Source organism: Schistocerca gregaria, chromosome 4, assembly GCF_023897955.1.
Source record: "Schistocerca gregaria isolate iqSchGreg1 chromosome 4, iqSchGreg1.2, whole genome shotgun sequence".
In the NCBI taxonomy this organism is placed as follows: Eukaryota; Metazoa; Arthropoda; class Insecta; order Orthoptera; family Acrididae; genus Schistocerca; species Schistocerca gregaria.
In genome coordinates this window covers 284,605,905-284,619,434 of record NC_064923.1, presented here as the reverse complement: position 1 = coordinate 284,619,434, position 13,530 = coordinate 284,605,905, and positions in this window count along the sequence as shown.

The window sequence follows — 13,530 nt, the reverse complement described above, 5'->3', positions numbered from 1 at the left end:
GTTCTTTATAAGTAAATGAGTATCTAAATTCACCAAGATTTAATGCACCTTTGCTTGTTTTTCTGGCTGGTTTGATGCGGCCCGTCACGAATTCCTCTCCTCCGACAACCTTTTCATCTCAGAATACCATTTGACACCTATGTCCTCAACTACTTGCTGGATGTAACCAAATATCTGTTTTCCTCTACAGTTTTTGCCTCTATAACTCCCTCTAGTAGCATGGAAGTCATACGCTGATGTTCTAACACATGTCCTATCATCCTGTCCCTTCTCCTTGTCAGTGTTTTCCACATTCTCCTTTTCTCTCTGATTCTGTGCAGAGCCTCCTCATTCCTTATATTGTCAGTTCGCCTAATTTTCAATATTCGTCTGTAGCACATTAGCAGCAAATATTAAATACTTAGATTCTCTTTCCTTCCGGTTGTCCCACAGTCCATGTTTCACTACCACATAATTCTGTGCTCCAAATGTACATTCTAAGAAATTTCTTCCTCCAATTAAGCCCTGTGTGTAATACCAGTAGACTTCTCTTGGCCAGGAAAGCCTTTTTCGCCAGTGCTAGTCTGCTTTTGGTGTCCTCCTTCCTCCGTATGCCATTGGTTATTTTGCAGCCCAGGAGCAGAATTACTTAACTTCATCTACCTTATGACCATCCATCCTGATGTTAAGCTTCTCGCTGTTCTCATTTCTGATACTGCTCATTACTTTCGTCTTTCTTAGATTTGCTCTCAGTCCATTTTCTGTACTCATTAGACTGTCCATTCCATTCAGAAGACCATGTAATTCTTCTTCACTTTCACTCAGGATGGCAAAGTCATCAGCGAATCATATCATTGATATTCTTTCGGCTTTAACTTCAATCCAACTTCTGAAACTTCCTTTTGTTTATATCATTGCTTCTTCTACGTTAAGACTGAACAGTGAGGGTGAAAGGCTACATTTCTGTCGTACACCCCTTCACTCCGTTCTTCGCCTTTCACTCTTATCATTCCCACTGGGCTCTTGTACATATTGTACTAGGGTTGAAACTTAAATAGCGGTAACTATTTATTCACAACCGACACAAAAGAGTTACATGTTTGCACCTCTTACTGTCCTTCAAAGTAATCACCAGCGTTGCGTAGAAGCCGTTGCCAGCGATGTGGAAGGCGTGGTATACCTTTAGCAGAGCCTGTTATGTTGATGGTGCGAAACAAGCGGTCTACTGCCTGTCGAATTTCTGAAACAGTTCTGAAGCGAATGCCACGAAGTGGTTCCTTCATCTTCAGAGTCAAATCAGGGGAGTATGGTAGATGGTACATTACTTCCCAGTCCCATAGACCGAACAGAGCAGCCACAGGTTGCGCTGTATGCGCCCGCGCATTGTCGTGCAAAATGATGGGTGGGTTGCGCCGAAAGCGTCGCCGCTTCTTTCACAAAGCTGGTCACAAGTGATGGTGACTTTGATTTGACTCCGAAGATGAAGGAACCATTTCGTGGCATTCGCTTCAAAGCAGGCAGTAGAACGATCCATTCACTAACGATATACTACGCCTTCCACATCGCTGACAACGGGTTCTACACAACGCTGGTGACTACTCTGAAAAACAGTAACGCGTGCAAACATGTAAGTAACTCTTTTTTATCGGTTATGAATAAATAGTTGCCACTATGTAAGTTCCAACCCTCGTATATTACTCGTCTCTACCTATAGCTTAGTCCTATTTTTCTACGCCACGTCGAACATATTGCACCTTTTACGTTGTCGAACGCATTTTCTAGGTCGACAAATCCTATGAACGTGTCTGGATTTTTCTTCAGTCTTGCTTCCACTATCAACGCCAAAATTGCCTCTCTTGTGCCTTTACTTTTCCTAAAGCCAAACTGATCGTCATAAAACACATCCTCAGCATTCTTTTCCATTTATTTGTATATTATTCTTGTCACCAACTTGGATGCATGATCTGTTAAACCGACTGTTAGAATTCTCGCAGGTCTTCCTTCCGTCGATCAACTGAATTTTTTCTTGTGTTACCAATGGTTTATTCGCAGATACCTTCTTTGTACTTATGTTTTTCTTTTCAATTTCTGTGATTGCCGTTTTTAGAGGCGTCCATTCCTATTCAACTGTGCTGCCTATTGAACTATTCCTTTTTTGCCTTAGAGAGCTTCTAGCGTAAACCTATAATTTTTAGTTACTTCAATGTATATTGATTCTTCCTGACTAATCTCTTAAACTACAGCCTATTCTTCATCACTATTACATTGTGATCTGAGTCAATATCTGCTCCTGGATACGCCTTACAATCCAGTATCTGTTTTCAGAATCTCTGTCTGACCATGATGCAAATCTAATTGAAATCTTCTTGTATCACCTGGCCATTTCCGGGTATGCCAACTTTTATTGTGGTTCTTGAATAGAGTGTTTGCTATTACTACTTGAAATTTATTACAGAACTCAATCAGTCTTTCTCCTGTCTCATTTCTTGTCCCAAGCCAGTATTCTCCTGTAATCTTTGCTTCTGCTCCTTCTCCGTACAGCTGCATTCCAGTCTCCTACAACAATTAGAGTTTCATTTCCGTTTACGTACTGTATAGCTCTTTCAGTATCCTCACATACTTCCTCTCTCTTCATCTTCATCTAGCGACGTTATCATGTGTACCTGAAATATCGTTGTCAATATTGGTTTGCTGTCGATTCTGATAAGAACAACCTTACCATCGAACTGTTCACAGTAATACATTCTCTGCCCTGCCTTCGCGCTCACAACGAATTCTACACCTCTTATACCATTTTATGCTGCTGTTGATATTACCCTACACTCATATTTCATTTCACACGCCCCAACCGTATCTAAATTGAGTCTTTGTATCTCCCTATCTAGATTGTCTATCTTCCCTACCAAGTTCAGACTTCTGACATCCCACCCTCCGACTCGTAGAACATTATCCTTTCGGTTTTCCAATCTTTTCCTCATGGTCACCTCCCCTTTGGCAGTCCCTTTCCGGAGTTCCGAATGGGAGAATATTGCGGAATATTTTGCCAATGGAGAGGTCATCGTGACACTTTTTCAATTACAGACCACATGTCTTGTGGATACACTTTCTGCGTCTTTAATGCAGTCGTTTCGATTGCCTTCTTCGTCCTCACGCTGTTGATCACTGCTGATTCTTCCGCCTCTGGGGGCAATTTCCCACCCCATGAACCATGGACCTTGCCGTTGGTGGGGAGGCTTGCGTGCCTCAGCGATACAGATGGCCGTACCGTAGGTGAAACCACAACGGAGGGGTATCTGTTGAGAGGCCAGACAAACATGTGGTTCCTGAAGGGGCAGCAGCCTTTTCAGTAGTTGCGGGGGCAACAGTCTGGATGATTGACTGATCTGGCCTCATTAACCAAAACGGCCTTGCTGTGCTGGTACTGCGAACGGCTGAAAGCAAGGGGAAACTACAGCCGTAATTTTTCCCGAGGACATGCACCTTTACTGTATGATGAAATGATGATGACGTCCTCTTGGGTAAAATATTCCGGAGGTAAAATAGTCCCCCATTCGGATCTCCGGGCGGGGACTACTCAGGAGGACGTCGTTATCAGGAGAAAGAAAACTGGCGTTCTACGGATCGGAGCGTGGAATGTCAGATCCCTTAATCGGGCAGGTACGTTAGAAAATTTAAAAACTGAAATGGATAGGTTAAAGTTAGATATAGTGGGAATTAGTGAAGTTCGGTGGTAGGAGGAACAAGACTTTTGGTCAGGTGAATACAGGGTTATAAATACAAAATCAAATAGGAGTAATGCAGGAGGAGGTTTAATAATGAATAAAAAATAGGAGTGCGGGTAAGCTACTATAAACAGCATAGTGAACGCATTATTGTGGCACAGATAGATACGAAGCCCACACCTGCTACAGTAGTACAAGTTTATATGCCAACTAGCTCTGCAGATGATGAAGAAATTGATGAAATGTATGATGAGATAAAAGAAATTATTCAGGTAGTGAAGGGAGACGAAAATTTAATAGTCATGGGTGACTGGAATTTGTCAGTAGGAAAAGGGGGAGAAGGAAACATAGTAGGTGATTATGGATTGGGGCTAAGAAATGAAAGAGGAAGCCGTCTGGTAGAATTTTGCACAGAGCATAACTTAATCAAAGCTAACACTTGGTTCAAGAATCATAAAAAAAGGTTGTATACATGGAAGAATCCTGGAGGTACTAAAAGTTATCAGATAGATTATATAATGATATAGTGGTAAGACAGAGATTTAGGAATCAGGTTTTAAATTGTAGGACATTTCCAGGGGCAGATGTGGACTCTGACCACAATATATTGGTTATGACCTGTAGGTTAAAACTGAAGAAACTGCAAAAAGGTGGGAATTTAAGGACATGGGATCTGGATATACTGAAAAGAACCAGAGGTTGTACAGAGTTTCAAGGAGAGCATAAGGGAACAATTGACAGCAATGGGGGAAAGAAACACAGTAGAAGAATAATGGGTAGCTCTGAGGGATGAAGTAGTGAAGGCAGCAGAGGATAAAGTAGGTAAAAAGACGAGGGCTGCTAGAAATCCTTGGGTAACAGAAGAAATATTGAATTTAATTGATGAAAGGAGAAAATATAAAAATGCAGTAAATGAAGCAGGCAAAAAGGAATACAAACGTCTCAACAATGAGATCGACAGGAAGTGCAAAATGGCTAAGCAGGCATGGCTAGAGGACAAATGTAAGGATGTAGAAGCTTATCTCACTAGGGGTAAGATAGATACTGCCTACAGGAAAATTAAAGAGACCTTTGGAGATAAGAGAACCACTTGTATGAACATCAAGAGCTCAGATGGAAACCCAGTTCTAAGCAAAGAAGGGAAGGCAGAAAGGTGGAAGGAGTATATAGAAAGTTTATACAAGGGCGATGTACTTGAGGTCAATATTATGGAAATGGAAGAGGATGTAGATGAAGACGAAATGGGAGGTAAGATACTGTGTGAAGAGTTTGACAGAGCACTGAATGACCTGAGTCGAAACAAGGCGCCCGGAGTAGACAACATTCCATTAGAACTACTGACGGCCTTGGGAGAGTCAGTCCTGACAAAACTCTACCAGCTGGTGAGCAAGATGTATGAGACTGGTGAAACACCCTCAGACTTCAAGAAGAATATAATAATTCCAATCCCAAAGAAAGCAGGTGCTGACAGATGTGATAATTACCGAATTATCAGTTTAATAAGTCACAGCTGCAATATACTAACACGAATTCTTTAGAGACGAATGGAAAACTGGTAGATGCGGACCTCGTGGAGGATCAGTTTGGATTCCGTAGAAATGTTGGAACACGTGAGGCAATACTGACATTACGACTTATCTTAGAAGAAAGATTAAGAAAAGGCAAACCTACGTTTCTAGAATTTGTAGACTTAGAGAAAGGTTTTGATAATGTTGACTGGAATACTCTCTTTCAAATTCTGAAGGTGGCAGGGGTAAAATACAGGGAGCGAAGGGCTATTTACAATTTGTACAGAAACCAGGTGGCAGTTATTAGAGTCGAGGGGCATGAAAGGGAAGCAGTGGTTGGGAAATGAGTGAGACAGGGTTGTAGCCTCTCCCCGATGTTATTCAATCTGTATATTGAGCAAGCAGTAAAGGAAACAAAAGAAAAATTTGGAGGAGGTATTAAAATTCATGGAGAAGAAGTAAAAACTTTGAGGTTCGCGGATGACATTGTAATTCTGTCAGAGACGGCAAAGGACTTGGAAGAGCAGTTGAACGGAATGGACAGTGTCTTGAAAAGAGAATATAAGATGAACATCAACAAAAGCAAAACGAGGATAATGGAATGTATTCAAATTAAATCGGGTGATGCTGACTGAATTAGATTAGGAAATGAGACACTTAAAGTAGTAAAGGAGTTTTGCTATTTAGGGAGTAAAATAACTGATGATGGTCGCAGTAGAGAGGATATAAAATGTAGACTGGCAATGGCAAGGAAAGCGTTTCTGAAGAAGAGAAATTTGTTAACATCGAATATAGATTTATGTATCAGAAAGTCGTTTCTGAAAGTATTTGTTTGGAGCGTAGCCATATATGGAAGTGAAACATGGACGATAACTAGTTTGGACGAGAAGAGAATAGAAGCTTTCGAAATTTGGTGCTACAGAAGAATGCTGAAGATTAGATGGGTAGATCACGTAACTAATGAGGAGGTATTGAATAGGATTGGGGAGAAGAGAAGTCTGTGGCGCAACTTGACTAGAAGAAGGGATCGTTTGGTAGGACATGTTTTGAGATATCAGGGGATCACAAATTTAGCATTGGAGGGCAGCGTGGAGGGCAAAAATCGTAGAGGGAGACCAAGAGATGAATACACTAAGCAGATTCAGAAGGATGTAGGTTGCAATAGTTACTGGGAGTTGAAGGACCTTGCACAGGATACAGTAGCATGGAGAGCTGCATCAAACCAGTCTCAGGACTGAAGAGCACAACAACAACAACATGAACAAGAGGGTGTCCTGAATCTTTGTCCGCACGTCAGCCCCCTTTGCCATGACGGAGAGTCACTTCTTATGCCGGAAGTCTTCGACCGCGAATTCTGATTATTAATCAAAATTTAAGCGATGGGGGGTTTCGAACGCGGGACAGTTTTGATAAGCAAACAGGCTATCACTAGGCCACGGGCGTCTCTAGATCACGGGTCCTCCTTTGATACACCTAAATAAATACAAAATGACGTTAAAAGAAAAGAATTGTCCAGAAGCCTACTGTGTTTCTCTGACGATCAGGTAAAAGGCGAATGTTTTGTTGCTGTCAACCTCAGCATGCTGTTCACGTGATCACAGTGTACGTCGCAAGTAGATGCCAAGTGAGAGTTCTACAGTAATAGTTAAAGGAGCGACAATGGATGACGTGAGTGTGTACAAAATTTTACAAAATTTAGACTTGGTATTGGATATTGGCAGTGCAATAAAAATGTGTTACTTGTAAAATATGGAAACAATTACAGCCATCATTTCGGTTCTAGACTAAGAGTCAAAGATGACTGATCAAGGTTTCAGAATCGATGATAGTTTTGTGTATTTAGATTTGCGCCTGACAAGCACAAGTAGTAGTAATTTACAACTCTTCTTTAATTTTACCATATGTCCACAATACTATACCATGAAAGGAGAGGTACTGTCGGCCAGGGCTCACCCCCATGATGCAGGTAAAACAATGCATGTTATTGGCATGCTCCAGAAAACACCCATTCAAGCATAAAATATGGTTTACAACACACTTTTAACATGAAGACTATGGGATTCAATGTTGAAGAAGAAATACTGCACGTCGCAGATTGTTTGACTAAACTTTCCTTTTATATTCAGATCAGATCTGCAGGCAAAATGTAAAAATTCACATTTACAGGGTCATTAACATTGATAGACACTTCCTACATGCCAAAATAAATAATCAAAGAGATGCTGTTAGTGGAATACACATGAATCGCAGTAAGAATTTCACATCGATAATTAAAAGTCGTAGTGTATGTGGCTCCCCATGCCAGGATAAGCTACAGTTGAAAGTTTCTGATTAAATTGCACATATAATATTAACAGAATCTTCCGTCGGTTCTTGGTAGAACAACATTATAATAAATGAAAAGCACCAGTTTGCTTTTGTTCTACGATATTACTTTTATTGTTAACCGGTTTTCGGCATACAAGATCATCTTCAGACATTTACTGAGTACTATCACCAAAGAAGTTAAATGTTAGCAAATAACATCGGAAGAGAAGTAACACATATAGACTGAAGTAGAATCATAAAGTAAGTAACATCTTTGCAATGAAAAAGTAAAAACTGAACAGTACTTAAATAACAATGGAGAAGACAGGAAAACCTTTAGTACAAAATAGGAATAGCATGCCTACATAACAGTCTATTAATAAACAAAACTAATAAAATAAAATAAAATTAGTACGAGATAAGGCTGCATCAGGAGGTATGAAATATTCTAGACTGAAGTAGAAAAATACAGTAAGCAACATCTTTGCAATGAAAAAGTAAAAACTGAATAGTACCTCCTGATGCAGCCTTGTCTAGCACTAATTTTAATTTTTTTATTAGTTTTGTTTATTAATTTCATTTCAAAGATGTTACTTACTGTATGTTTCTACTTCAGTCTAGATGTGTTACTTCTCTTCCAATGTTGTTTGCTAACATTTAACTTCTTTGGTGATAATACTCAGTAAATGTCTGAATATGGTCTTGTAAGCCGAAAACCAGTTAAGAATAAAAGTAATATTGTAGAACAAAAGCAAACTGGTGCTTTCCATTTATTGCACATATAAGCTTATGAACAGTGCTAAGACTAGCGTCTGAAATATGATGGCATTGAGTAATAACACTGACAGTATTTCTGAACTGCTGATACATGAAAACTAGACCTGTTTTAGCCATGTTATCAGCATTGTAGTTTTACATGGTGTAATGGCATTGAAAGTTAAATGCATTATTCTTTTCATAATTTTTCAAACACCTTTTATTCGAAACCACAGTTAGGTGCATTATAAGCAAGCGTTACGTAAAAACTTGGTTTCTATCAGTTTTGACAGAACACGCACGACCACGCAGAAAGCTGAGTCCAAGAAACGACATTTTTGTAATCACACGTATCAGCTTTGAACATATCGAAGCTAAACTTGGAGACGTTATGGGTCGAGTTACGAGCCCTAATCGATCACACAGTTGAGAGGACTTGGAACCTATCTAATCTCAAGTTGAAGAAAGATGGATTAACGGACAAAGACAGTGTCGACTGCAGTCATGAACAACCTCAGAAGATGTCAATTCTTAAGGTATACCGACGCAAACAAAACTTAACACGGCCAAAATATGTGCCAATCTGGTAGTGGGCAGAAAGACATGGTAGTCACGAGGACGTTAGCAAGCTCTGACGCAAGTGACACGATATCGCAGGCCACCTGCAGACCCCACACTGCCGAGAATATTAATTTACGATCCCTCTCTAAAGGTTTATCTGGCGCTACCGCACATCAAAGCAGTCCCGCCCAATCAGCGGAAGCTACACGAGCACTCATGTCATCAGACGAGAAATGTGATGTGTCATGTGGAAGATATGTGCCCAAACAATTCTAATTATCATTACAACTAATACAAAGTACATGGCGACAAGCAATGCCAAGGTGAAGAAAAACAAGACAAAGCAACTGAAAATCAAGGCGAAATTTCATCTCATGTAAAATAGGCGGTGGAAAACAAACGTCATGAACAAAATGCAATGATGACAAAGATTTAAAAGTAATCGGAAGGTATGAATTCAATTTGCGAGAACGTGGAAAATGAGTGAACAGTCATCACTTAAACATTATTGGTTTCCAAATTACAACTGAGCATACCATTACAGAAATACTCATTAAAGCCAAAGACTGAGTCCAGTACAAAGTCATTCAGGATGTGGTACTACCATCCATCAAACACTCATTAAAGCCAGAGAGTGAATCAAGTACAAACTATTCAGAATATGGTATTACCATGCATCAAAAATGAGCAAAGTACCTCTTTGTCAGAAAAACGTCTTGAGATCACAGACGGTAGTTTAAAGCAGCGGTTTACTGATGTCAACAAATTCTTACAGAATCTGAGCGAAATGGAGGATTAAGTAATTGTCGAAAAGCGGTGTGAATACCGTTTACCACGTGTACATACGGAACTTATAATGTTTGCAGTTAGTTCTGAGTATCAAAAAGCCAGTAACGCGTTAAGAACGTAGAAAAAACCTACAACAATTAGAATCTAAGTTAGAAAATTCAAGTCCCATTCTGTAGTAGGTAGTTTCCAGAAATTTCAGACGTGACGTAGAGTCAAAGTACTGACATTGAAGCCATTCGTGGTGGAAGTAATTTTATCAATACTCCCGCCAGACAGAATACACAGTCCATAATCGATGCAATGATCTAGAACAAGAATGGTACAAGTACTGAAAACATAAACGATTGCTCACGTACAGCGACAATGGAAGAGTTCATCAAGTCATGTGGGTGCCTCAGTTCGCTAGTGTACTTGTATCAAAGCCGGTAGAACTTGGGAATTGTTTAGATTCGTAGACAACTCTGAAAACGATGCCAATGACTCAAAATTGCTATACTGTAGAGGAATTTCAACCGATGTTTCTAGAAAGATTGTGGCCACAACGTCGACGTTCTAAAGAGAAGACTGAGATAGTCAGTGCTCGTAATTACATACACTGAAGCACCAAAGGAACTGCTAGAGCCATGCGTATTCAAATACAGAGATATGTAAACAGACAGAATACGGTGCTGCTATAGTCAACGTCTATATAAGACAACAAGTGTCTGGCATAGTGGTTAGATCGCATACTGCTGCTACGATCGGAGTTATCAAGATTCAAGTGAGTTTGAATGTGGTGTTATACTCGTATAGGTGCAGCACCAGAGATGGGACACAGAATCTCCGAGGTAGTGAAGAAGTGGGGATTTTCCCGTACGACCATTTCACGAGTGTACCGTATCAGGAATCCAGTAAAACATCAAATCTCCGACACCGCTGTGGCCGGAAAAAGATCCTGCAGGAACGGGATCAACGACGACTGAAGAGAATTATTCAACGTGACAGAAGTGCAACCGTGCCGCAAACTGCTACAGATTTTAATGCTGGGACTTCAACAAATGTCAGCGAGAGAGCCACTCAACGAAACATCATCGATATGTGCTTTCGGAGCCGAAGACCCACTCATGTACCCTTGACACGACGAAAAGCTTTACGCCTTACCTGGGGCCGTCAACGCCGATATGGAACTGTTGATGACTGGAAAAAGTGTCTCGTTTCAGATTGTATCGAGAGGATGGACGGGTACGGGTATGGAGCCTACCTCACGAATCCATGGACCCTGCATGTCAGCAGGAAACTGTTCAAGCTGTTGGAGGCTCTGTAATGGTGTGGGGCGTTTGCAAGTTGGAGTGAATGGGATCTCTAATACGAAACCGACAGGTGACAACTACTAAGCATCCTGCCTTATCAGCTGCATCAATTTATGTCCATTACGAGGTCTGCTGGACATGGGCAATTCCAGCAGTACAATGCGACCCTCCACAAGTCCAGAATTTTTACACAATGGCTGCTGGAACACTTTTCTGAGTTTAATCACTTCCACTGGCCATCGAAGAACCAGACATGAATACTATTGAGCGTATCTGGGGTGCCTCGCAACGTGCTGTCCAGACGAGATCTCCACCCCATCGTACTCTTACGGATTTATGGACAGCCCTGCACCTGCAGGATTCAGTTCCCTCCAGCACTTCTTCAGACATTAGTCGAGTCCCTTCCACATCGTGTTGCGACACTTCAGCAAGCTAGCGCGGTCCCTACACGATATTAGGCAGAATTACCAGTTTGTTCGGCTCTTCAGAGCGAAATCATGGCTGAATTTGTTCATCTATTATTACCAAAATACCTGCTTTTGTCCCAAACTCTGCAACTCAATGGTTTAATTCGTGTTATTTAATTCCAAAGTTGCTATAGCACATACTATCACGAAAGAAGGTATGGAATAATTTATTTCCTTCTTCATTGGACACTAAGGGTAATTACAGTTGAAGAGAAATGTTTATCACAGGAAACCTGCTCGGATAGCCGTTCGTGTTGAAACACTGCTTTTTGGAAATTTGAAAATTTGTGGTAACGTCTTATGGAACCAAACTGCTAAGCCTACACACTACTTTATCTAACATATAAACTTACGCTATGAACAACACACATACCCATGCCTGAGGGAGGACTCGAACCTCCAACGGTGACAAGGCGCCCTAAACCGCGCGGCTACACCACGCGGCTGCTTTTTGGGATGGGGAGATGCCATTGCCCAAGATCGAATCCACCCAGGGGCTTAATGACGAGGGTCGGTGTGCCAGCCATCCGGGTTGTTGTTTTTAGGTGTTTTCCCATATCCCACTACGCGAATACTGGGCTCGTAACCTAGTACCACCTCGTTTTCACTATTCGCGAACGTTTAGAAACTTTCACTCACTGACACATGAATAACAGTGCACGCAGACAGTTAGATGCATATATTCCGCTCTGGTGTGCGTGTGGGTGTGTGTGTGTGGCTGGAGGGGGGGGGGGGGGGCGGTTAACTCTATGGGCGCAGGAAGAGCATCTGGCCACTGCTTAAGAGAACCATATGAAATCCATTCATAGCAATGGCGACCATGTTGGAGACAAGTGCATATTAAAAATCAGAAGAATGTTTATCATTACAAGAGGCCACAACGGTGGATACATAATCAAGCTCACAACCGTAATTTGGAAACGCGACCTCCTGCCCCAGCCGCAGATGAAACGCAAGGACCACGTTTCAAAAATCAGTAGAAGCAACGGAACAGGATATCAATCAATCACCTTCGAGCCAGACTTGTAATATAATAAAGGTTTACAGAGACACGTACGTAAGAGTATAACACAGCGTTTTAGTTATTTCATGCTGACTCTGAGCCGTCGGCGCTGATGTCTTGAGTCATTAGCGTGTATATAAAGATGTTAAACATCAAGAAGGTGTTGGACCGAACGAAAGACGTTTACTTAGCATCCATGGGGTCCCAATAATACTTCTAGAAGAGAGGAACATTTGCTTATAAACACACTGGATAGCAAGACGTTGCAAAAGATTTATTGGAAGAGAATCAAACTGAAGAAATCTGTTCTCCGTCGTGATATTTGTGTAACGCTTGGTGATATTTAACTGCTAATCGATTTACCCCCCATTAACCACAGATCTTTCCAAGATGTGGTGGCTTGTGTGCCTCAACGACACAGACAGACGCAGTGTATGTGAAAACACAAGGAGGTGTATCATTGGAGAGACCAGAATAGCCCATGGTTCCTGAGAAGCGGAGCAGCCTTTCCAGTAGTTACTGGATTAACTGTCTGAATAATTGTCCGATTTGGCCCTGTAACATTAGCCAACGTGGCTTTGCTGTACTGGTACTCCAAACAGCTCAAACCAAGGGTAAGCTACAGCCATTATTTTTCCTGAGGACATGCAACCCTACCATACGGTTAAATGATGATGGCATCATTTTAGATAAAATAGTCCGAAACTAAAGTAGTACTCTATCTGGCTCTCTGGGCAGGGACAAATCAGGAGGATGTCATCGTCAGAAGAAATAAAATTGTCATTTTACAGGTTATAGCATGGAATATTAATTTCGAGACTCTGAAAAAGGAAGTGGTTGAGTTGAAATTAGATTTTGTGGAAATTATCGGCTGCGGTGCTAGGAATAACAGAAATTCCGGTCAGGTCTTTAAAGGGTTATCAACGCAGATTTAAATAGGAATAAAGTAGGAGTAGACCTATAAGGAGTGAAAATATGAATTTTAGTAAGCGGCTATGAACAGCATAGTGGATGCATTATCTAACCAAGACAGACATGAAGTCAACATCCACGACAGCAGTACAAGTCTATTTGCCAAATAGCTCTGCAGATGATAAAGATATTAAAAGAATTTGTGATGAGGTAAAGGAAATCATTCAGATAGTTAAG